The 25,021-nt window shown below is 41.7% G+C and overlaps 1 long non-coding RNA gene across 1 annotated transcript; it reads left to right on the plus strand.

Annotated features, from left to right (window-relative positions):
* Positions 1-6,652: 6,652 nt before the first annotated feature.
* LOC115647501 lies at positions 6,653-20,023 on the plus strand. Its single transcript, XR_003999338.1, has 4 exons — positions 6,653-6,662; positions 12,281-12,285; positions 15,655-15,657; positions 19,940-20,023. It is a non-coding gene; the product is annotated as an uncharacterized LOC115647501 (long non-coding RNA).
* Positions 20,024-25,021: the final 4,998 nt, after the last annotated feature.

Consider the following 25,021-nt stretch of genomic DNA (forward strand, 5'->3'; position numbering starts at 1 on the left):
ACATTGAGGCCTTGTCTACACTGCAGAGTTGTGTCAGCAAAAGGCAGCTTTGGGTGGCAAAACAGTGGAGGTATAAACACTGCAATGCCACTTTTGGCGACAAAATAAAACCACCTTGACAAAAGACATAGGGCCTTTTCCACAAAATTGTTGTTGACAAAGTTCCAGTGTAGGTGCTGACGTTCATTATGTAGACATAACTGGCATCCCCCAGTATCCCACAATGCCCAGCTGAAGACAAAATGCAGAGGTTTCCCAGGACCTTACATAGTTTTTCTCTTGTGGGTGGAAACCCCTTGTGTTCTTCTGTGCAGAATCACTGCTACAAGATGGAGTTTTGGAGTCATTTGGGCAAGTCACATGTCCATGCATGACTCTGTTCTTTACAGGCCACCACCATTGTTTATATGTTAGTTTGAATATTCCCAGGAAAGCTCAGATGTGGATCTGCATCTCTCAAGGTCCATTGTTAGCTAGGTACTTCCAATTATTTGAATAACCTCTTCACACTATGTTGACCAAATCTGCCTTATGTGCTTCCTACAGCAAACACTTTAAATACAAGAGACAATGCTCATAACTTCAGATATAAAAATGATACATGCATACAAATAGGATGAATACATTCAGTAGACCATAACATTTGTAAAGATATGTTACATAGCATATCTTGCATAGAACATATTCCAGTTATGTCATATTTACCCTCATAAGCATATTTCTATAAAGCATTATGTGGTGCAATGTCATACCTCACTGCTCTTGTAATCCCACTGTAGCATGAATAATGGTAGTGAAATCTGTACCCAATGGAGTATAGCTTGGAAGGATAGTATGCAAAGGTGGCTTACCACTTTTCTTTGCACTGTGCCAATTCTAGTGTTCTGTACATGGTTGTTTCCTCATCTGCTATGTTACGGCAGCTTGAGGGCTCTTCTAACCTACACAAAGGGCTGAAAATTCAGCCCAGGATCAGTGTGTCATAGGAGCATCCTGACAATGCCCCCTTTTCTCATGCCACACCATTTTGGCCTGTTACACTGGCAAGTAGGAGAGTGGTGGCTTACAAGCCCCTTCTTTGAATCTGCTTCTCTGAAGATTCATCCTTAAAATGGGATGATCCTCCTTGGAACAGTTAAGCAGGGTTTGTGACCAGATTGTGTCAGCTTCTTAGCACACATGAGCCATGATGCACTGGAGGATCTGACCCCATGTCACCTTGTAAGATTATAAAGTGTTAGCCTTGGTAGTTATTCCAGAGTTGAGAGGTGTTCAGGCCCATTTCTAATTCTGTCCCTATACATCTGGGACAAGCCTATACATCTACTCTTTCTTGTTCTCATAAGAGAGTCATCAAACCAAAATGGATCACAGTTAGTAGAGTTTAACTGTTGACCTCAAGAGCACCTGTTCCTAACTCCGTCTACCCCCCTATTAGGATGTATTGTTTGCATTTTCAAAAAATAGTTGCACTTCTGAAAATTACTTTTACTTAGAGGATTAAAAACCCTGCAATTTATTAAAAGGGAACTTCATTGTGAGATTTGGAAAAAAAAAGGCACCTGTCTCCTGGATTTCTGAGTGAGAAGCTTTTTGCATATGTCTGTATGAAAGACAATATTGAGTCACACAACTAATGTAAACAACTGCCAGGTCATTACTACAGCCACTTTCAATACATTCTCTGTGGGTTCAGACTAGTGGACATTTAATTGTTATGGTCTATTTTATTTTATAGCAAATTACCATTCTGACAGAATATGTTTAAGAGTCTAAGTATTAAAAAAAACTGGATGCATTCTCTCTGTTGCTCTTTTTATGGCTACTTTGTTAAATTTATGATGCATATTGTCTGGGAAAACAAAGATAGTCAAGTATGAAATCACACTTCAGCCATAAGACTTAAACCCAGTATGGAGAGACAGTGATAATTCTGATTATGAACTTAATAATCCCCTAAAATATTTTTTAAATGGCAGGCCAGTCAAAAGGATGCAATTTTAGCTTATCAGTAACCAACAGCAGTACTATAGCTAAATTTAGCAATACAAATGCTAGTCCTACTGAAAGTTTAATAGCATTTAAAGTTAATCATAGGACCTTGCAGCTGGCTAATGTTGAAAAACTATTCCTCAGAGGGAAAAGAAAAAAAAGCTCTTGTGAAACAGCGTGTCAAACTTTGCTGGATTTAAAATACTTTTCCTCATAATGGGCTGTCATTGACCTGTGTGTTAAGAATGTGGAGGTTTTTTTCTTGCTGCTGTAAAAAAATATTCCGGGAGGTAAAAGTGGATAATGACAGAGGGTTTGTTGTAAATCAGTGAAGACTGGTTGAGAATGATTGAGACTGACTGAGAAAGATAACGGGTGTTCACTGTTTCAAATTCTTGGGGTTCTTTCCACAAGCGAATCTTTATAGGAACTGATTTCTAGTTAATGGTGATGTGTAATTTCCTAAATGTCCATCCATGCATTTATACCATGCTCATTGCTGTGCTGTCTGAATTCCTAATTATGGCACTGATTCAAAGCTTGTTGAAGTCAACAGAAGCCCATTGGCTTCATTGCATTTTGGATGAGCCCCCCAAAAATATTAAGTGGAAGGAGACAGTAACAGCCCTCAAGTTATGCATCGCTCAGAAGACTGCTCTTTACATTGGCCTTGCTGCGTCTCAAAGGCTAAAAATAAGCTTTTAAACATAATTTGAGTAAAGTCAGTCTATGTGTTCGTACAGTGACTAGCATGGTGGGGCCCTGATCTTGCTAGAGGCCTCTAAATACATAACTGACTTATTGTACTTAAAAGACAGATTTTTCCCCATATCTTCACCTTCCTGCTATGGGGACTATCAGAGAATCAAGTTTTTAAATAGGTCCATGAGGGCTATGAATTACCAGAGAACTTTTTCAGTTATCTACGGAGCCAACCTCTTTAAGAATTCACTGATATTTCTTAGTAGTCCTCATGCTTCTATAGAAGTGGAGTTTATGTGGGAGTCTAGGCATAGTTGCAACATTTTAAAAAGTTTTCCAAGGGACAATTCAAATAAGATGAGGGATTGGAGGGGGGTCTGGACTACTTGAAGTTTTTGTGTGCATTCTAGAGAATTTTAGCACCTCTGCAGTAGAGCTTTGCAACCATCAAATAATTAATCCTCACCACACCCCAGTGAGATAACAAAGTGTTAATACCCTGGTTTTACAGAGAAGGATATAAAGACACTTAAGTCACAGAGAATCAGGCCTTGTCTACACTGCTAAGTTTTGTCATCAAAAGTTATGCCGCTTTAATTAAACTGCTTTAATTAAACTGCTGTTGCAGGTCCACACTATGCACCTTGTGTCAGCAAAGCACATCCACACTAATAGCTCTTGCTTCAACACAGAGAGCAGTGCACTGTGGGTAGTTATCCCACTGTGCAACTGGCTGCCGGGTGTTTTGGAAAGGGTTTGCAATGCCTCATTGGGCAGGTACAGAGTCACATGATGCAGGTTTCTCAATCCCATCATTCCATGGGCATCCTACTAGATTGCCAGCTACTTTTCAACTGACATGTATGTTGAGGGGGGTAGTGGGGGAGAGTGTGTAAGAGGGAGCATGTGTGTGGAGGGGGGAGAGACAGAAAAAGAGTGTGTGTTGGGGAAGTGTGTGTGGGGAGTTGTCATAAACAGATAGCTAAGGGTTAATGTCTTTTTCACCTGAAGCACCTGACCAGAGGACCAATTAGGAAACCGGATTTTTTCAACTTTGGGTGGAGGGAAGTTTGTGTCTGAGTCTTTGTTTTCTGTTTTTCCTTCTCTTCCATTTCTTTTTGGTGTTTTTCCATGTCTCGGCGGTGGGCCAACTCTTCTTCTGCTTGTTTCCTTCGGTAGGCCACCTCTTCTTCTTCTAGTTTTCTTTTGTGTGCTGCCTCTAAGGCTGCCAGTTTGATGCTTTCTTCCTTTTCTTTCAGCTCCATCTCTTTTTGTTTTATTTCTAGTTCCTGTTTGTGTTTTTCCATCTCTCGCCTGTGTTCAGCTTCTTTGATTTGTTCTTCGGCCTCAATTTTTGCCTTAGAAGTCATGGTTCCTGTTTTCTTGTGTTGGGGTGCCCTCCGGTGTTTATCTTCTGAACTGCAGGTTCTCTGTTGCCTCCTGAAGTCTGCCTAGCAACAGTGCCTTTAGCTAATCTTCAATGTTAAGTAAACCTGAAAAACCACTTTATTTGCATTTATATAGTGCTGGTAATGACTCTCAATGGGAGTGCTATTGTGTGACAAAAGACTCTTAATAGCACCTTAATGATTTCTTGCTTAACATGCAAGCCACAAACTGCCAGAGAGAGCAGAAAAAAAAATTCTCTCTGGTTCCCTTTTAAAACCAAACTGTTTCTCTCTGCTAAAAAGCCCTTAGCAGAGAAGAGAAAAATATAATATTCCTACTGGCTTCTGGATTCTGTCTATATCCCAACCGCTGCTACACCATGTCATAACCTTAGTCCCAAATTTGGACCTTAGCGTCCAAAATATGGGGGTTAGCATGAAAACCTCCAAGCTTAGTTACCAGCTTGGACCTGGTACTTGCTGCCACCACCCAAAAAATTAGAGTGTTTTGGGGCACTCTGGTCCCCCTGAAAAACCTTCCCTGGGGACCCCAAGACCCAAATCCCTTGAGTCTCACGACAAAGGGAAATAATCCTTTTTCCCTTCCCCCCTCCAGGTGCTCCTGGAGAGATACACAGACACAAGCTCTGTGAATCCAAACAGAGTGACTCCCCCTCTCTGTTCCCAGTCCTGGAAACAAAAAGTACTTTCCTCTTCACCCAGAGGGAATGCAAAATCAGGCTAGCAAATCCAACACACACAGATCTCCCCCCTGATTTCTTCCTCCCACCAATTCCCTGGTGAGTACAGACTCAATTTTCCTGAAATTTCCCAGTAAAGAAAACTTCACAGGTCTTAAAAGAAAGCTTTATATAAAAAGAAAGAAAAATACATACAAATGGTCTCTCTGTATTAAGGTAACACAATACAGGGTCAATTGCTTAAAAAAATATTAAATAAACAGCCTTATTCAAAAAGAATACAAATCAAAGCACTCCAGCACTTATATTCATGCAAATACCAAAGAAAAGAAACCATATAACTTACTATCTGATCTCTTTGTCCTTACACTTAGAAACAAAAGATTAGAAAGCAGAACTACTTCTCCAAAGCTCAGAGAAAGCAGGCAAACAGAAAACAAAGACTCAGACACAAACTTCCCTCCACCCAAAGTTGAAAAAATCCGGTTTCCTGATTGGTCCTCTGGTCAGGTGCTTCAGGTGAAAGAGACATTAACCCTTAGCTATCTGTTTATGACAGGAGTGTATATGTGAGAGACAGAGTGTATGTTGTGGGAGAGTGTGTCAGCATGCTGCCTCTTTAAATTCAGCAGTCTCTCCCCTCTGCCCCTCCAAGTTCTCCCACAGCCTTCTCAGCTACCTGGAGCTCTGTGAGTTCTCCAAGCTGAAGAATGTCAAAGCTTCCCAGAGCTTTGAAAGGGGCACATATCTGCACCAAAGTTCAAAACAGAGAGCAGAGTTCAGCTGGCTCAGGAGATAGCCTCTCCACCTGAAAGAGATGCCTGGAAGAAACTGGAAGAAAGGACAGTAGCTACGGGGTGTGAGTGATTGCTGGAAGTAAGGAGTCTAGGGTGTCAAAGAAGCTTATTGGAACATCTCTGAGGGTGAGATTTACCTGGATTTAGTTTCCTATTGTATTAGGCTTAGACTTGCGTGTTTTTGTTTTATTTTGCTTGATAATTTACTTTGTTCTGTCTGTTATTACTTAGAACCATTTAAATACTACTTTTTATATTTAATAAAATCACTTTTTACTTATTAATTAACCCAGAGTAAGTAATTAGTTCCTGAGGAAGCAAACAGCTGTGCATATCTCTCTATCAGTATTATAGAGGGCGAACAATTTATGAGTTTACCCTGTGAGTCCATGAGTAACATATAAAGAACTGCCTTCTGAAATTCAGAATTCTGTTATATCCTTCTGAGCTTGTCATAAATACAAAGGGAAGGGTAACAACCTTTATGTATGCAGTAACATAAAATCCCTCCTAGCCAGAGGTACAGAATCACTTTACCTGTAAGGAGTTAAGAAGCTCAAATAAGCTGGTTGGCACCTGACCAAAAGGACCAAAAAGGAAGGAAGACACTTTTAAATCCGGGGGTGGGCGGGGGAGAGGTTTTGTTTGTACTCTCTTTGTTTGTTCCCTCTCTGGACAGAGAGAGAGATCAAGCAGGTAAACCATCTCCTGAAAAGATACCTGAAATGATACATATACAATTACAGAAATTTTAAGTAAAGACAAGAAAATGCGTTAGATTATCTTTTGTTTTAGCTTGTGAATTTTCCCTATGGTAAGAGGGAGTTTTATTCCTGTTTTTTGTAACTTTGAAGCTGAGCCTAGAGGGGAATCCTCTGTGTTTTAAATCTTTTTATTTACCTTGTAAAGTTACCTTCTGTCCTGATTTTGCAGGTGTAATTCTTTTACCTTTTTTCAAATAAAATTCTTCTTTTAAGAACCTGATTTATTTTCAGTGTCCTAAAAACCCAGGGGTCTGGCCTGTGCTCACTTTTTAACCAGGTGGTTAGTATTTTATTCTTAAGTCTCCCTAGGAAAGGGGTGTGAAGGGGCTTGGGGGAATATTTTGGGGAAACAGGGACTCCAAGTGGCCCTTTTTCCTGGATTTTTGTCTAGATCACTTGGTAGTGGCAGCAATACTGCCCAAGGATAAGGAAAAGATTTGTGCCTTGGGGAAATTTTAACCTAAGCTGGTAAAAATAAGTTTAGGGGGTCTTTTATGCAGGTCCCCACATCTGTACCCCAGAGTTCAGAGTGGGGAGGGAATCCTGACAGAGGTAGACCCAAACTGGTATTTATTATAATATTTTGAAAACACACTTTTCTGACTTATAGAGACTACAGTGGCCCAAATTTCAATTTCAAACCACACCAAGTACATCAATCAAATTTCATGGTAAATTGGTCTTCTGCTATGATATTGAAAATTTTGCTATTCTGTTTCCAAGACAATAAGCTCTTAAGAGATATAATATTATTTTCTTCTGTGCAAAACTGAATTTTTTAAACATGCATTGTACTGTACATGAAACTGGATATAATTTAACATTTAGAGTTACTTAAAATATATGTTGAAAAATATTCTGTCATTTGTCCTTTTACACTGTGATTATTTTAAATATGTAGCTAAATTAAAAGTCTTTTGAATCAAGCCTTCCATAAAAGGCACAATTTTTATGCTACATTAGCATGGATACCTGTCTTGTGCTGACATCATCCTGCAAACCTGATCAAAGGACTCCCTTTTCAACTGGGAAGGAGAAAAGAGTTCAAGGCTTATTGGGAGGAATCTATTTGTATGATAAGCTACATTCTGGAACATTCCTGCCTTTTTTGTTTATATTACAGAGCAATCAGCTAATTGGAGCTTCTTGTGGACATTGAGGCCTGAAGCTTAGCAAGAATCCAAAAAAGACTTATATGAATAAGTTACATTGAATAGGATAATATATAAAGTGTGTAAGCGCTCAAGCTTCCAGTCATAAGCAAAGCACTGGATGAAAGGGTTAGGAAGAAAATTCCCCAGTAGACAGATTACTTCATAACTGTCTACTGCAATACAGCTTTTTATTTTTATCTATTTATTTATTTTTGTATCTTCCTCTGAAGCATCAGGTACTGGCCACCGTCATAGGTTGAATGCCAGACAAAATGACCCTCTGGTCTGGTCTGGCCTGGAAATTCTTATTTAAGGCTGACATTTGCTGTAGTGCTTTTTTTTTTCAATTAAACAACAGTAGCATAGCCACACAGCCTCATGAAACTGCTGTGATTTTAATGATAATTGGAGTAGCTTGGATACTATCTGCCAGTAAAACTGAGTAGATAGCTTGAACAGTTTGCTAATCCCTATGGCCCTATTTGCTTGAAGGCCAATGGAGTAGAGAGTAGCTATCCATAAATATTATCTGAGTATCTGTGAGACTTACAAACATCAAAGTGACCTTTCTGTACTGTCTGTATTCATTGTGCATCTGCAGCACAAGTTGCACGTGGGTTTGGCCTTTCTGAGCAGATGTATTTTGTCTAAAATGTGCAGAAATTCTGCAGTTTGCATTCGTAAAAGCCATCTTGCTCTATCCTTAATTGAAATAACTCGAGAAGGGTAACCTCTGAATATTACAGCGACAATCCATAGCAACAATCCCGATCAATTTCTTTTTGCTAGCAGTAGGGAGGCTCAGCTCACTGGCTGGCTGAATTTTATTTCAAGATACTTATTTCTTTGGAGTGCTTTACAAGATTAAACTCTTTATTCTTTTTGTTTGTTTGTTTGTTTTGTTTTTTCTTTTGTCACTCTACACACAGTGATACATAGTTCCTAATTCCCAAAGGCAAACATACAGCCTAATTCTATGTGTGTTATTTTGAAGGCTTGACATCTTAAGAGGGTTTTGCTCTCTCTTTTTTTTCTCAACCAGCATAAAACAATAGGCCATAATTATATGAGGTGAAGGACATTCACCTTGTTTTAAAAGGGCATTCGTAAAGCTGACGATTGTCAGCCAAGAAGCAATGGTCGCCAATTCAGGGAGCACATAAGGAATATAATTCATTCATGAATCAGGATGTGGCTCAAGTATGCCATCTCTGAATTGACCTTGCACACATCAAAGCCTCAGAGGGCTCTGGATTTGTAACAAGAACTTTAATCAGCCTGCAGTTACTCACTAAAAGCATCGAGAGCCCTAAACCAACAGTGTTGTGCTTCATTGTTATCGTACACAGCCAATTGCTACTCCTGATGCTTCACTAATATATAACCTTGTGATTAGGTCCTGTTTAGAAAGTTTTCGAGAAGGTATTTTGCCTGCATGAAAAGTGGACACCATGAGAACAGGATTTTGATAGTTCTGCTGCGTATTGTTTGTTGCTGGTGGATTTATTTTGTTTTGGATTTTTTTGTTTGTTTATTTTGTTGGGGGGTTTTGCTGGTGAAGTCTCTGACCATTAGATTTGTTCAGTGGGTAATGAAAGGGGGCGGACTGTGTGTTCTTGCTCTAGTGACCTTTTTTTTTTATAAAATTGCATGCATTATGTACTATGTCTATTGTACCTGGATTCAAGTGGTTTGCTTTATACCATTGCTCTGGAAACTTTGCCAAAACATGTGTTATCAGTTTTGAGGCTGTTTGCAAAATGTGCTGTTGCCCTCTATAGATGTCAGGAAGTCATTCTGAAGAGCATGGGTAGTCAAAATACAATCATTAAATACATGTTGTACTAGTCCTTATATCTCTTGTTATTTTCAAGGCCTTGTGAGAAAAGCCAGTGCACGACATGGTATGATTCTGTCTATTCCCTGTCAGAGAAGCATAGTATTGCATGACTACTCTTTCTGGTAACAACTAAAAGGTGAACAATTTGGGAGAAAACAGAAGGCACAGAGTTCAATTGTTGAGCTGTTCCATGAGTTGCTCTAATGCCAACTGAGGATCCAGTTTTGAAACTTGTCTAAGAGCAAGCATCTGAATCCACATTTGGGCATACCTATACTGTATGTATTTTAAGCACCTACAATCAGTGCTTATGTAGGTATGCACTCCAGCTACGTCAATGCTTTAAAATGGATTAAGGTTTTCTTTAGTAGAATTATAGCAGTACTTAGTGGCCCAACTAAGAATAGGGCCTGTTATTAGTTCTGTACAAACACATAGTAAGAGACAGTCCCTTCCTCAGAGAGCTTACCAACTAAGTAGACCTGACAGAAGCAGCGTAGGAGAAACAGACTCATTATCCCCATTTTGTAAGTAGGGAACTGAGGCACTCCCAGGGTCTTGGAGCCTGGCCTCCAGCCCAATCCTACATGTCTACACTGCAAGTTTATAGCCCCACAGCCTAAGCCCCACAAACATGAGTTAGCTGACTCCAAGCCAGCTGTGGCTGTGCCACAGGTCTTTTATGTCAGTGTATATGTACCCGATTTATTTTAACTGATTATTAAAAGCCATATGGAAAAAATGGCTTTCTTTTCATTTCTTGTCAGTCTGGGAAAGAGAAAGAGAGTCACAGTTATGTGATGGTATTGTAGGCATGTCCAATAGCCTGCCTGAGAATAAATGTCAATGATATTTCAGCAACAGCAGTACATCTTGTTCCCTAGCAAAAAGTCAGAAAAAAATTCTACTTTTTTTTTTCTTCCTGTAATGAGGTCACTCAAAGTTGCACCTCGGATGCAGCATCTGATTTTCTTAATGTGATGCTTTTTTTCCCTATTGACTTTAATAATTGTTTGACTAAGGTGCAAACAACTCACTCAAGGTTAAAAGCAGTGAGGGGCACAGTATGCGTTCTCACAAAAAAGTAAGAGGGACAAAAGTGCCTTTGGCAACTGTGTCAAACAATGTCATACATCTTGAAGGCTTCAATAAGATCTGAGTAAGTTATGTTGCTTTTTGGGTTCAACTCCTCTCCTTTTGTGTGATTAGTGCACATTTGAGTTTGGGTTCTGCACTTTTCTCCTTCTTGTTACAATAATTAGAGGGTGGGATCTGCCCTGAGTGAATGGCTGAGCTAAGTTAAACCACACTACTCCTTAATCTTTTGAATATCTGAAGTACACCTTTTGCATCCTATGCAGAGAGTCCCTGGACAACTGGTACCACCAGAATGGTCTTAACGCCAATAGTTAGAAAACCCAGTCAGTGACTTTGGAGAGAACCTTGGGCAAGGAAGATAATGTGTTGAGAATTAGTAAATATTGTTGTGTCCTGCTTTACCTGCTATTCACAGAATATCTTCATATCCAGATGACATAGGGAACTTTAAGGCATAAGGAACTTTATCCTTGGATTTTCATCTCTCATTTGTGTAAGAAGCTTCAGGTCATGGCCTTTCAAGTTGTTTATAGCATAACTCATTGTTGTCTCCACAACTTGGGGAACTCTACCTTTCAAAAAAACAGGAAATAAAAGCTTACAAGAACTGGTGTACAAGTTTAACCAGTGATCAAATGGAGGAGAAAAAAATCATATGTTACAAGTGGGGTTGAGACCTATGCTGAGGCCAGGAGGCTGGTGGACATGCTTGATACACATGGACAGGGAGCAGCTGAGTCTCGTCGAAAGACTGAGGAGAGGTCGTTGTCCAAAGTGTGAACCTAGTTGCATAGTCCAGGATGCAGACAGGTTCAGTTAGTCCGGGGAGGGAAAGGCAGTGGATGAATAGGGAAGGCGTAGAGCTGGTCAGTGTATGCAGCAAGCGGACACAGGGATAGGCTTGGCAGGATGGGATTCAGGCAGGTCGGTAGACTGTCTTGTGTGAGCAGGAGTTTTGTTCCAGATGCGGTCTGAATGCCCACAGGCCCAAGAGACTAGTTGCTCAGACAAGCAGGGTGAGCAGGAAGAGAAAGTATTATACTAAGTGGTGTCCAATCAGCAGTCAGTTGATCTCACTGAGTTGATGGCTGTACCCGGTTTGTGGTTATCAACTGCAGTTTCCTGGTCTGACCTTGAAAGTTGGTGGTGTAGAGGGTAAGGTTCTTGCTTAGCAACTTGCAGGCCTGACTTTGAGGTCTGTGGTGCCTGATAGGTTTAAAGTAAATCTCAACAACTTTTAAATCATTCATTAATGGACAATGGTTCCATCGCTGCTGCAGGAATTTATCCTGTCTATACTGGATTACTTGTCGCTGATTGGTAAATTCTTTTCATGAAATGTCCCTTGAGCTGTCAGGAAGGTGTACTCGACATGAAAATTATCTCACTGCACAGCAGTAGAAGAGGTTATTAAAGGTAATTCTGTCTAGGGACCAATTGCTGCCTATTCTGGCTGTGTCCTGTGGCCAAAGAGGTCTGTTGGAATCACAAGGAGGTAACTTCCATCATCAGGGCGCCTGTATAGTTCTTAAACAGCTGCCCATTTCTTCCTCTGCTTTCCAGGTCCATAGTCCTTCTAGGTGCTGGAAATAAAATAGCCTGTGCTGTGCTTCCAGGAGGTGAGGTGGGGTGGAGTGGGATGCTGCTGGCTGAGTGAGCATCTGGGAAAAAGCTGAAAGGTCCCACTTAACCTTATTTTAGCTGGCTCTTGAAGTGAGCTGTTGGCAGGGAGAGGAAATGGGTCTCCATTCAGCTGCTGAATCCCTGCTTTCCCTACAGAGATTAATATTTTTTTCTTTGATTTAAAAACTGAAGCTATTCGTTCCTCTCTTTCCATCCTGAAGGAACTGTGTGGAGATACTTGCTACCCTAGGTGTGATGAGGTCTTCATCCCACAGAAGGCAGAGCAGGTTGGTAGGACAATTAACCTGATAGGCTGCACCTGGGGGGAAAGGCAGGGACTGAAAGTCAAATTGATGATGAAGCCCAGCTGGTAAGCAGCTTTTATTTTCAGGGGATGGAAATGTTTCGGGAGAGGAGGTGGGGTTAGGGCTGCATGCATGCATGCCTAGATGTGGAATAGCCTATTGATGTAGTCTATCACGTTGTGGTAATTGGCCTCGGTAATCTCTTCAAAAATTTCAGCCAGAGCGTGGGCAATGCGCTTGCGCAAGTTTATAGAGAGAGCCACTGTGGTCCTTGTCCCAGTCAGGCTGACACGTGGGCGCCACTGTGCTGCGAGGGGTGGGGGGACCATTGCTGCACACAGGGAAGCTGCATAGGGGCCAGGGCGGAATCCACATTGCTGTAGAAGACCCTCTCGCTCTTCCCAGGTGACCTGCAGCAGCAAGATAGCTTCCAGGATTAACTCCTGTGGAAAATGTTGGGAGACTGTTCAGTGTAGATGCCCCTGCAGCAGTTTGTTTTCCCCAACGCACAGAAACCCCTGTGCATCCCTGAAGCAATCAGTCACCCTTACTCACCATTTCGTGGCTCCTGTGGGTTATGTGCGCTCTGTTTGGTATGGGAAAAGTATGCTAAAGTGAAGACTGTAAACTCCTTCACTGTGTGGGAATAATTGTCTGAGTGAGATTATAAACAATGCTGCCTCTGTTAACTATTGCCATTTTTGCCTTTCGAAAAGTGTCCTTGACTACTCGACTGCCCGTATCTTCGACTGCTCAGAGGCTACAAAACCTCAGGAAGAAGCCGCGAAAAAGCAAAGAAGACATGCTGAAAGCAGTTATGGATCACTCTGCCAGAGAAAGTAAAAAACTGCTGGACTGAGAAGAAAAGCACAAAGCAGCTGATAAGCATCCTGGCGCGCCAAGCGGACTCTATCCAGTCACTCGTAGCCATGCAGGCAGAGCACTACCGTGCCGCCCCCTCGCCCCCGTCCCAAAGCTCTTTCTCTTGTGCCCCAATGTCAGCTCCAAACCCCCTTCCCCAACATCCAGGTTCTTACCACCACCAGCTGCCCCCAACACCTGTACGTTCACCAACCAGCCCTGAGAACTACGACCCTTACCCTCTGCACTCAAGCCCCATCACCATGCAGTATAGGCATCCTCAAGTGCAGCAGTCATTGCACAGCACTCCAGACAGGACATATTCAAACCTGTGACTGTACAGTTCACCACCCCACCCCCCTGCTCTTTTAGGTTCCCAAAATGTTGTGTGTCTGTCAAGAAAGTTATATTCTTTTTAAATAAATGAATTCTTGGCTTTGAAAACAGTCTTTATTATTGCAGAAAGTGAAAGATACCTTAGCCCAGGAAAGAAACAGGCACTGCAAATCATTTTAGGAAAAACAGATTCCTACTAACGTTGTAACCACTGCACTTCACTCCTGTGCAAGGCACCAAACATTACTGTTGGTTTTCAGCCTCAAATTCCTCCCTCATGGCATCCCTAATCCTTATAGCCTTGTGCTGGGCCTCTCTAGTAGCCCTGCTCTCTGGCTGTGCAAATTCAGCCTCCAGGCATTGAACCTCGGAGGTCCATTCCTGACTGAATGTTTCACCCTTCCCTTCACAAATATTATGGAGGGTACAGCACGTGGATATAACCGCAGGGATGCAGCTTTCCCCTAAGTCTAGCTTCTCATACAGAGATCGCCAGCGCCCTTTTAAATGGCCAAAAGCACACTCCACAGTCATTCTGCACCGGCTCAGCCTGTAGTTGAACTGGTCCTTGCTCCTGTCAAGCTTCCCTGTATACGGTTTCATGAGCCATGGCATTAACCGGTAAGCGAGGTCTCCAAGGATCACAATGGGCATTTCGACGTCCCCTAGTGTGATCTTCTGGTCTGGGAAAAAAGTCCCTGCCTGCATCGTCCTGAACAGGCCACTGTTCCAAAAGATGCGTGCATCATGCACCTTTCCGGGCCAGCCTGTGTTAATGTCAATGAAACGCCCACTGTGATCCACAAGCGCCTGGAGAACCATAGAGAAATACCCCTTCCGATTAACGTACTCGGATGCTAGGTGGGGTGGAGCTAGAATAGGAATATGCATCCCATCTATCGCCCCTCCACAGTTAGGGAAACCCATTTGAGCAAAGCCATCCACAATGTCCTGGACGTTCCCCAGAGTCACGGTTCTTCTTAGCAGGATGCGATTAATGGACCTACAAACTTGCATCAACACAATGCCAACGGTCGACTTTCCCACTCCAAACTGGTTCGCGACCGATCGGTAGCTATCTGGAGTTGCCAGCTTCCAGATTGCAATAGCCACCCGCTTCTCCACTGGCAGGGCAGCTCTCAATCTCGTGTCCTTGCGCCGCAGGGTGGGGGCGAGCTCAGCACACAGTTCCATGAAAGTGGCTTTTCTCATCCAAAAGTTCTGCAGCCACTGCTCGTCATCCCAGACTTCCATGACGATGTGATCCCACCACTCAGTGCTTGTTTCCCGAGCCCAAAAGTGGCATTCCACGGTGCTGAGCATTTCCGTGAATGCCACAAGCAATTTAGTGTCATACGCGTCAGGCAACTCGATATCATCGTCGGACTCCTCACTGTCACTTTGAAGCTGAAGGAATAGCTCAACTGCCAAACGTGATGTGCTGGCGAGACTCATCAGCATACTCCTCAGCAGCTTGGGCTCCATTTCCCACAGAAATCGCACTGCACAGAAACGGCTGGGAGAGTCACAATGGCATCAAACGTGGACAGAAAAACAGTGACTGCTGGGATGTGAAGCAATGCATCACGGGGCGTTGGGACAGGAAGCGGAATGACCCTCACCCTTCCGTCCCCTTCCCACAACCCACGGCGCCAAAATGGGACGAGGTGCTCTGTGGGATAGCTGCCCATAATGCACCACTCCCAACAGTGCTGCAAATGCTGCAAATGTGGCCACACTGCAGCGCTGGTAGCTGTCAGTGTGGCCACACTGCAGCACTTTCCCTACACAGCTGTACGAAGACAGCTGTAACTCCCAGCGCTGTACAGCTGCAAGTGTAGCCATACCCTGAGTCACAAAGAAGGAGCACTGCGAGTCCTGGAGAGCAAGGAGAAATGCAGTGGGAGCAACCACTGGAAGCGGGGGCATCAGACCAAATGGAGCTAATCCCCAGATGTACCTAATAGCACTCTGAGGTGCCAAATGGTGAGTGATGTAACAGGAACGTAAGAGGGACAGGGATACATAGAGGACTGTTTGTGGGTGAAGCAATTAACATGAGTGCTCCCACTCTCCTAAGGTGATCTATTTAGTAAGTGCAGGCTGTGCACTGACCCCAATATATACTGGGCCTTACTATCTGCCCCCAGAATCAATCAGTCCTATGTAGATTCAGTTAATGTGACAGCAAGATGCTATCACACCCCTTTCTAATGTATAAGCTGGCCAGAGGTCTTGACTCAAGATGAGCTTTAAGGAGTTGCTTTTGCCTCCAGCAACTTGGGCCCAGGTCAAATCTCAAGTACATTTGTGTATATACAGTAACTCTACTGGAGTTACTGTAGATTTATACTGGTGTAACTGGGAGAAAGAATCAGTCCCCTCCAATTTGTATATACTCCCAGTGCAGAAGGGCACACAGAAACATCAATTAAATGTAACCGTGAGCTGTTAATAATGGAACTACCAAGCAACTGAATACTCCAATCAATGGAAAACTATTGTATATTGAATCAAATTAACAAGCATGCTGGCTCCATCATGTAATAAAAGTTACAGTACATTAAAAGCAAATCACTGTCTGCATGTGTGGGTGGTCGACTTAAAATTCTTCAATCAGTATTACTGTTATGCTGGAGGCAGCATACTAAACATAGCAAACAACTTCATTGTTCTTGAACTGGGAGACTGGATAAAATTGTGAAGGATTAATTAGAAGTGGCAGAATCCAGAATGGGAGCCTCTAGGCTTCCCATAGCAATATGACCCCAACATATAACAGCCATATAATCAAGTGAGCAAACTATTTAGATTCTTTGTTTCTAGCTTCTGTTTATTTTACTGCTTAACCCTTTGCTTTGTATAAGATCTATATATCTTATTTTGAAAGTTGAAGAATATATTTTGGTAGTCTTCTGAAATGTAGAGCTCAAGAAAAGATTTTTTTTTGGTAAAAAGAAGTATTGAAATATTAATTCAGATTGACTCTTATAAGTACCATCACCTATTATAAGGATAATGTTGTCTACTACTTTTATGTTTCCTATTTTTTGTTCTTCTAATTAATTAGCCTTTTGATACTATCTTCATAATCTTGCTCCATAGTACCAACAAATTAGGTTCATTGTTTTTAGAAATGAAGTCTACAGTAGTGAAATTCAACTCCCTTGTAAAATGATTATTAGATTTTAAAATGCAGAGTCTGTTAAGTTAGTGTAATTTCGATACAAGATACATCTCAATATAGCAAACCACAGTGACCTCTACTACAAAGAATGATCTTCTATCCCACAATTTCTCCTCTGGTATATCTTAGTGAAAAATAGATTTGTAGTTTTTACAGCAAACAAAACAAAAGATACTTATTGTGTTGGGAGCTGAACTATTGAAGTGTGACTCTGAAAAATGGCTTTGGAAGGAGCCTCACAGCATTCCATGTTCATTGTCTCTCATGGATTTGCATATGTAATGTGACCAGTTTACATGTAAAAAGATGTATTTTCCAATAGTCAACTTCGGATCTGAGAGTCAAACTATGATCTTTCCTTCTCATGCATCATCTTAATAAAGGTTCTGGGGATAGCAGCTCTTACCTATGGCACAGGGTTTTTTTTGACAGTTAAGTAGTAAATGTTTGCAAAAGGTTTTTGACATGCTAAAATTCCCTGGGATGCAAATAATCTTCCAGAAGCCAAGGACCAACTAACCTCTAGCTCCCTAGCATACATGGAAAATTCATCCTTGCCAACCTTATCTAAATGTTGGCAAGTAAGCACAAACACCAAGGACCTAGGCTCCCTTTCTGCAGCACAAGTTTTATATCAAATGAGTCTGTTCTTTCGAGGATGCCTGAAAGAACCATTTCTTTGAACCATCATGAAATTGTAAGATGGGCCCTGTACATAGTTGTATTACCATACTGGAATGAGGTAAGCTACCAAGAGAGGGAAGGGTGTCAAAAGTTGTTTTGTGTAAACCCAGAATTCTGAGCAGTGCTGTTTGGGCAATATCAGGGAGAAGAGAGTGTGCTGCACTCAGTAAAAGGGTTGACGTTCTAGTCTATATTCCCTCCATAACATACTGGTTAGTGTGGATTATGAATTCTTTTTCTGAGCCCAGTCCACAGAGGATGCGTCTGTTACCACCCGGAGCTTCAGAACTTGGCTTTTGAGTTCAAGCTGTAGAAACTAACATTTTTAACTCTGGACATTCTCAGGTCAATCCTCAATGTGTCAGCCCAGATGGCAGCTATATCATGCTACTGGAGTTAGTGAACCCCAATAAAGCTGCTTTTGTGCTGCTCTAGTGGTGCAAAACAGCATTAAAGCTTGAATAAGTGGTCAGGTAAGGAATCTCCGAGACTAAATACACATTAAGGTCAATGGGATTTTTACCCTGGTCTTCAAATTGAGTAGAATGAGACTCTATGCCGGACTATAACTAAACCTTGTTTTGTTAGCAAAACTCACTCTATATCTGTTGAGAGTATTTATCCCCCCGCCCCATAGTTCTATTTTCTCCTGACACTGAAGTCAGAAATTAAATTCCATTTAATAGATGACTGCATGTGTGGATTTGTTTAATGTTTATGCAGTCTGAAGATGATTTTATTTTTACATATCGACCTGTTTAGTGTGTTACTCTGAAATGTATGTATTTCAATATCATGTATAATAGCTGCTGGCTATCTATTTGGGATAAGAATAATAAAGAGTACTTATGGATGCTTGGAATAAATCTATATAAATTATCCCTGGAAGTAACAGGATATGATAGCAGCCAGAGGCTAGAAGGAAACAAAATTAATTGGCAAGGCAAGCAAAGGAGGGTGGGAAAAGTTTACCCTTTCCCTCAGGCCTTGAACACTGCTGCATCTTTGTCACAAGTGGTGTATGTTTAACAAGGGCAGTGGTAAAATACATAGTGCTGGAAGAACTATGAAATGAATCATGGACTTTCATGGAAGGCATTACCTAGATTAAGTAAAATTGAATCGCTGCTTGGTTCCTGCGAAAATAAAAATTGCCCTTATGTGTGCAGTAACTTGTCCTGTTAATAATATTTATTATATTATCTTGCTTTTCTCATCACAAAAGCAAGTGAATAATTTAATTTGCTCAACAAATTTAGCCTCTTTTTCATTTCTCAATCTCCAGTTACAGATTATCATTTCTGTGAATTTACATGTTTGAAATTATACAGGTTTTTTTTCAGAATTTTTTTTTTTTTACTTTGTAGACAGATAACATACTGTTTGTTACAAATATTCAGTACTCAGCATTTGAAATTCTTGCTGATACTTGTGGCTGGTCATATAAACCACATTGCATTGTTTCTGTTAAGTAGATGAGCATAATTCCCATAATCATAAACACAAGAAGCCACTGGGGATTTGACTCTCTCAATAACTGGTAAAAGGGAGAAGTACCAGATAAATGGGATTAGGAAATTTTAGAAAATGTTAAATTTCTAACCTCCAACACAACTTTTAATACATTCAATTGATTATAATAAAAACAATGGAGAACTAACAAGAGTTATATGTAACTATAAGTTTATCTCATTTTCTTTCACTGTTGTAACTATAAATCCCCTGTATTTCCCCCTTTCACCTTTTGTTCAGAGGCATCCCTTGCTCTGCTCTGCTTTCATTCAAACTGTAAACTCCTCAAGGAAGGGACCTGTCTGTTTTACTTGCCTCTAAAGTACCATGTATATCTCTGGCATTATATTCATAATAAAACTGTTGATGGTGAATTCTTTGTTAGAGTTTTCTGTACATTTTTAATGAGGCTAATCTGCATAGCCGCATACCTCAGATTTCCCCAAAAGGCTTTTATCATCAATTGCTTGCACTGAATTCCCCCAAGGGCAATAGGTTGGAGTGAGAGGTTGAGATCAGAATCCAATACAGAAAATAGCTAGAGGACTAAGGACAGAAGGTGGTACCACAGGAAAGCAGCTGCCAGCTGAAGCTTCAAGAAAACTCTAAAGAATTGGCAGACATGTTATACTTGCCTGAATCCAGAGGCCCTCTGTGGACTATATATAGCACTTGCCTATTTAATAAAGTCAGACTGCCAGTCTGGGAGTCTGTTTTTTCGAAAAGACTCAAGGCATCCTGATCTTCCCCTGAGCTCTTGGAGTCATCACAATGTCAACTCCTGGCTGGAATTAAATCCTCACTGGTGGATAAAAATAAGGGACAGCATATGCATAGTTGCATACTTCAAAATCCTGCATTCAACTGAAGGGTATGCTTATATTCATTTTGGATAAAATGTGGTTTGCAGAGTGCTTATGCATAGGGAAGCATGCTGTGGCTCACCACCTTAGGAACATTCTAGAGAAGACCAGGGGGAGGGGGGTTGAGATCAGCATGTGGAATGGAGAACTATGAGCATGTGATAAAGGAATACATATATGGAAAGGTTAAATCTGATTGGTTAGAGGTTCATGTTATGTAAGTTGTTATGTAAGTGCCATGTGCTATAAAATAGCAAGGAAAGGAGCTCCTTGCTGGAGGGACTCTGCCTGATTTTTGTACCAGGGGGTCTCCTTTTGTACATATTTAATAAAGCCTTGTTGCATTGAATCAAATTGCATTGAATCGCATCGAATCGAAGTCCCTTGATTCTACCCAGCATCAGACTCACTGGGAACCACAGAATCCCAACACAGTGTACTGGTTTTCATTTTGCTGTGTACAGTAAGTTCTAAGTGGCACTCTATTTGGCTGATATCAATATGATGAACAATGGACTTTTATTGTACTGTATAAAATTGACGTACCCTAAGTAAACCCATTTGCAAGAAAGTAATTTCAGCAGTGGGAGGGTTATATTTTAGCAATGTGTCTACTGTTCTGAATTCTGATATCCTTCAGTAAGACCTTCTGTAACTATCTTAACCCACAAAAAATTTGGAGTTCCTTTTGTGCCTACCAACATAGGTATTTCAACATCAGTTTTAATAACTGTTGGATAGTTATATACTTGGTCTCATAGATTTGAAGTGATTGATTTTTTGCAAAAGAATTGGTAAACTAGACAATGGGATCTCTGCTTGAAACTTAAAGGGCAAAATAGTGATAACTACACAGGAAAATCTGTTACTTTGAGTATAGCATTAACAGGTCCTTGAGCACTGGACTAGGACTCTAGAGACTGGGTTAAGTCCTGCCAGTGGTTGGCTGGGCAAGTCACATCCCCTGTCTGTGCCTCAGTTTCACCATCTATAAAGAGGGGATAATGATATTGATCTCCTTTGTACAATGCTTTGAGATCTCCTCATAAGTGCTAAATAGGAGCTACGTATTTTATCTTTTTATGTGGCTTTTCATGTGTTATATCATGCTGTCTGTAACCAAGTTGTATTTCAAAGTGATCTCACCTGAATGGATATATATTTGAAAATTGAATAGGGGAAATAATTACAAGAATTAGGAGGAATAGTGAGCCACTTAAGCAATACAATTGGCCCTGCAAGCTTACAAAAATGATACTGAATTAGTGTTCAAATAGAAATTTTTCCTTTTGTTAGATTGCTGTCTCAAAAGATGACTTCCTATTAGAGTAAGGAAATGTTATTGCTCCTTTGATAAAATTGCACCATTATACCTTGATTCTGCAGTTCCTTACATACAGAAGGAGTGTTACTTCCACGTGGACCCCCATTGACTTCAGTGGGCAGTAAGGGGACAGTAAGATGCTCCACTAAAAGGGGCGAAATACCTTCCTCTCTCCCCAGAGCGAGCAGAAGAACTTTCACCCTTTGAGATTCTTCCTTCCTTCCTTCCAGTCTTCAATCTCTGGTACTGGGGTACTGCATTGAGTCACTTCCAGTTTATTCAGACCGCATTGTAAAGTAGTTGTAACCTAGCTCTTCACAGGGGTATCTCTGGGTCCTCATAGAACCTCCTTCTTCAACCATACTTACCATGTATGTCAGTTCTTTAGAGCTCCCTTTGATGCTTCAGTTGATAGCTGCTTTCCCTTGGGCCCCTGTTTCATTCTCAATCCTTCCATACCCCTGTTTCTTATTAGCCCCAGCTTCTGGTTTCATCCCCTCAACATAGATGGTTGTTCTTGGGAAAACAGACAAAGTTGTCTGACTGCCGTATACTAGAGCGTGGACAGTAAGGGCCAGATTCTCCCTTGGACAGGCATGTGGAACTCGCTCCTAATCCCTTCACATGTATGTGAAGAGAGAATTTTGCCCTAAGTATTTACTGTATGATTTTACTACACTTGCATATGAAAACTGGTTCCTTTTATAACCCATATTCAGTCCACAGGTATACATAGTCAATAACGTGCCCACTCAGCTAGAAATACATAAAATAGAACCAGGACAGTGATGCAAAGGTAGTTGTTACAATCATTTTGTCATCAATTCTATGCTGTCTATTTCTTCTGCATAAAGACAATTGTTGCCACAACAATTCAGTTGCTCAGGAATCATTGCATGTGGGACCATAAACTGATTATAAAGTTCCAGTACATAGTGATGCTCTGGTAAGATTATATATAATATTTTTTTTCAGTCAAGAAGAAATGAGACTTAAATAAAACCAAAACCCTTTTCCAGGATAAATACTGCTTTTTGTCCATTTTTGTTAGTACTTTTACAAAGATATGCTGAACCAATTGAGTTATCGCTCTGAACACAGGTGTACTAACGGGTAGTTTGCTAACTGGCAGCCTGGAGAGGGATTGAAATGACTTCTTAAACTTGGGGGAAAACATTCCAGTGTAAATCTTAATAAAGCTTTCTATGTTTACTGATGTCAAGTACATTTCTTAAAATATCCAGTTAATTTGTCTCTCTCAGGGCTGGTCTACACTAGGCATTTATACCGATTTTAGCAGCGTTAAACCGATTTAACGCTGCACCCGTCCAAACAACGAGGCCCTTTATATCAATATAAAGGGCTCTTTAAACCGATTTCTGTACTCCTCCCCGACGAGAGGAGTAGCGCTGAAATTGGTATTACCATATCGGATTAGGGTTAGTGTGGCCGCAAATCGACGGCATTGGCCTCCGGGCGATATCCCACAGTGCACAACTGTGACCACTCTGGAAAGCAATCTGAACTCGGATGCACTGGCCAGGTAGACAGGAAAAGCACTGCAAACTTTTGAATTGCATTTCCTGTTTGCCCAGCATGGAGCTCTGATCAGCATGGGTGGCGATGCAGTCCCAAATCCAAAAAGAGCTCCAGCACGGACCATACTGGAGATACTGGATCTGTTCTATCAGAGCTCCGTTCCAGAAGACGAAATGCCAAAGCATTTGAAAAAATTCTCCAGGCTGTGATACAGAGTCCACAGCACAGTGCTGTGTGACAAGCGTAACGGAAAGCCAAAGAATCAAATAGACGCTCATGGAGGAAGGGAGGGGAGACTGAGGACTCCAGCTATCCCACAGTCCCACAGTCTCCAAAAAGCATTTGCATTCTTGGCTGAGCTCCCAATGCCTGTAGGGTCAAACACATTGTCCGGGGTGTTTCAGGGTATATGTCGTCAATTTACGCCCCCTCTTCCCCCGTGAAAGAAAAGGGGAAAAAATCATTTATTGACTTTTTTATATGTCATCCTATGTCTACTGCACGCTGCTGGTAGATGTGGCACTGCGGCAATGAATAGCAGCATCCTCTCCCTCCCCCGCTCCGGTGGCAGACAGTACTGTACAAAAGGACTGATAGCTGTCCTCATCATCCTATGAGTGCTCCTGGCTGGCCTCAGGTGAGGTCGGCCGGGGGCGCCTGGGTAAAAATAGGAATGACTCCTTGTCATTCCTGGTAGATGGTACAGAACGGCTGGTAACAGTCCTCATCATAGCAACTGGGGGCTGAGTTCCATCAGCCTCCCCCCTTTCATATCTAAAGAAAAGATTCTGTACTGCCTGAACTATCATAGTAGCGGGATGCTGGGCTCCTCTCCCTCCCACCGTTTAATGTCCTGCCTGGACTATCATAGCAGCTGGAGGCTGCCTCCCCCTCATTTTATCTCACTAAAAAATCAATGTTTCTTATTCCTGCATTCTTTATTACTTCATCACACAAATGGGGGGACCCTGCAACGGTAGTCCAGAAGGGTTGGGGGAGGAGGGAAGCAACAGGTGGGGTTGTTGCAGGGGCACCCCCCTAGAAAGGCATGCAGCTCATCATTTCTGCAGGATCTGACACGTAGCGGCTGTGCTCTCTGGTACACTGGCTCTCTAGTACACTTGCCCCATATTTGAGGCAGGACTGACTCTATTTTTAGATACAACATAAAGGAGGGAATGACCGGGGAGTCATTCCCATTTTTGTCTTTGCACCCCCGGCCGACCTCAGCGAAGGTCAGCCAGGAGCACCCATGACAGCAGCAGATGGTACAGAATAACTGATAACCATCATCTCATCACCAATTTACAATGGCACAGCAGACAGTACAGAACAACTGGTAACTGTCTCTGCTACCTTGCAAAGGCAAATGAATGCTGCTGTGTAGCGCTGCAGTACCGCCTCTGTCAGCGGCATCCAGTACACATACGGTGACAGTGACAAAAGACAAAACGGGCTCCATGGTTGCCATGCTATGGCGTCTGCCAGTGCAATCCAGGGAAAAAGGGCACGAGATGATTGTCTGCCGTTGCTTTCACGGAGGAAGGAATGAGTGACGACATTTACCCAGAATCACCTGCAACACTGTTTTTGCACCATCATGCATTGGGATCTCAACCCAGAATTCCAATGGGCAGGGGAGACTGCGGGAACTATGGGATAGCTACGGGATAGCTACCCACAGTGCAACGCTCCAGAAATCGACGCTAGCCTCAGTACATGGACGCACACCACCGAATTATTGTGCTTTGTGTGGCCGCGTGCACTCAACTTTATACAATCTGTTTTAGAAAACCATTTTATGTAAAATCGGAAGAATCCTGAGTGCAGATGTACCCTCATGGTCTCATAGGTATAGATACCCTCTTACCTTCACTGTCTCTGAAATTGTATCACCATAAAAGTAATCTAAGTACTGTATATAATGGATATGTACACATAAAAAAATTTGAGATGGTGGTAGTATTGATGCTAAAGTACAGTGGTTCATCCTTGGATTAGAATGTCAACAAATGAAGCACATTACTTCAATTTTTGGAAGAGAAATATCTTACCTGATTATTATTTTTTTGCATCCAAATTTCTCCTTAAGCCCCATTTACTTTGCCTTGATTTAATTCACTGTTAACTAAGGTTCTGTCTGCTCCTACCTCACATACAATAGTTTTTAGGTGCTTCTGGACAAGGAGCTCTCCTAAACAAGTGTCAGATTTTGCTCCTGGTTATACCAATGTAAATCTGAAGTAACTGTATTAAACTCAGTGGAGTTAATCCACTGAGTATACTGGTGTAACTAAATGCAGAATTCATAGCGTAAGTATTTTGTAATGTTAGTTGTAACTATGGTGCTC

The sequence above is a fragment of the Gopherus evgoodei genome, chromosome 1, assembly GCF_007399415.2.
Source record: "Gopherus evgoodei ecotype Sinaloan lineage chromosome 1, rGopEvg1_v1.p, whole genome shotgun sequence".
NCBI classification, from domain to species: domain Eukaryota; kingdom Metazoa; phylum Chordata; order Testudines; family Testudinidae; genus Gopherus; species Gopherus evgoodei.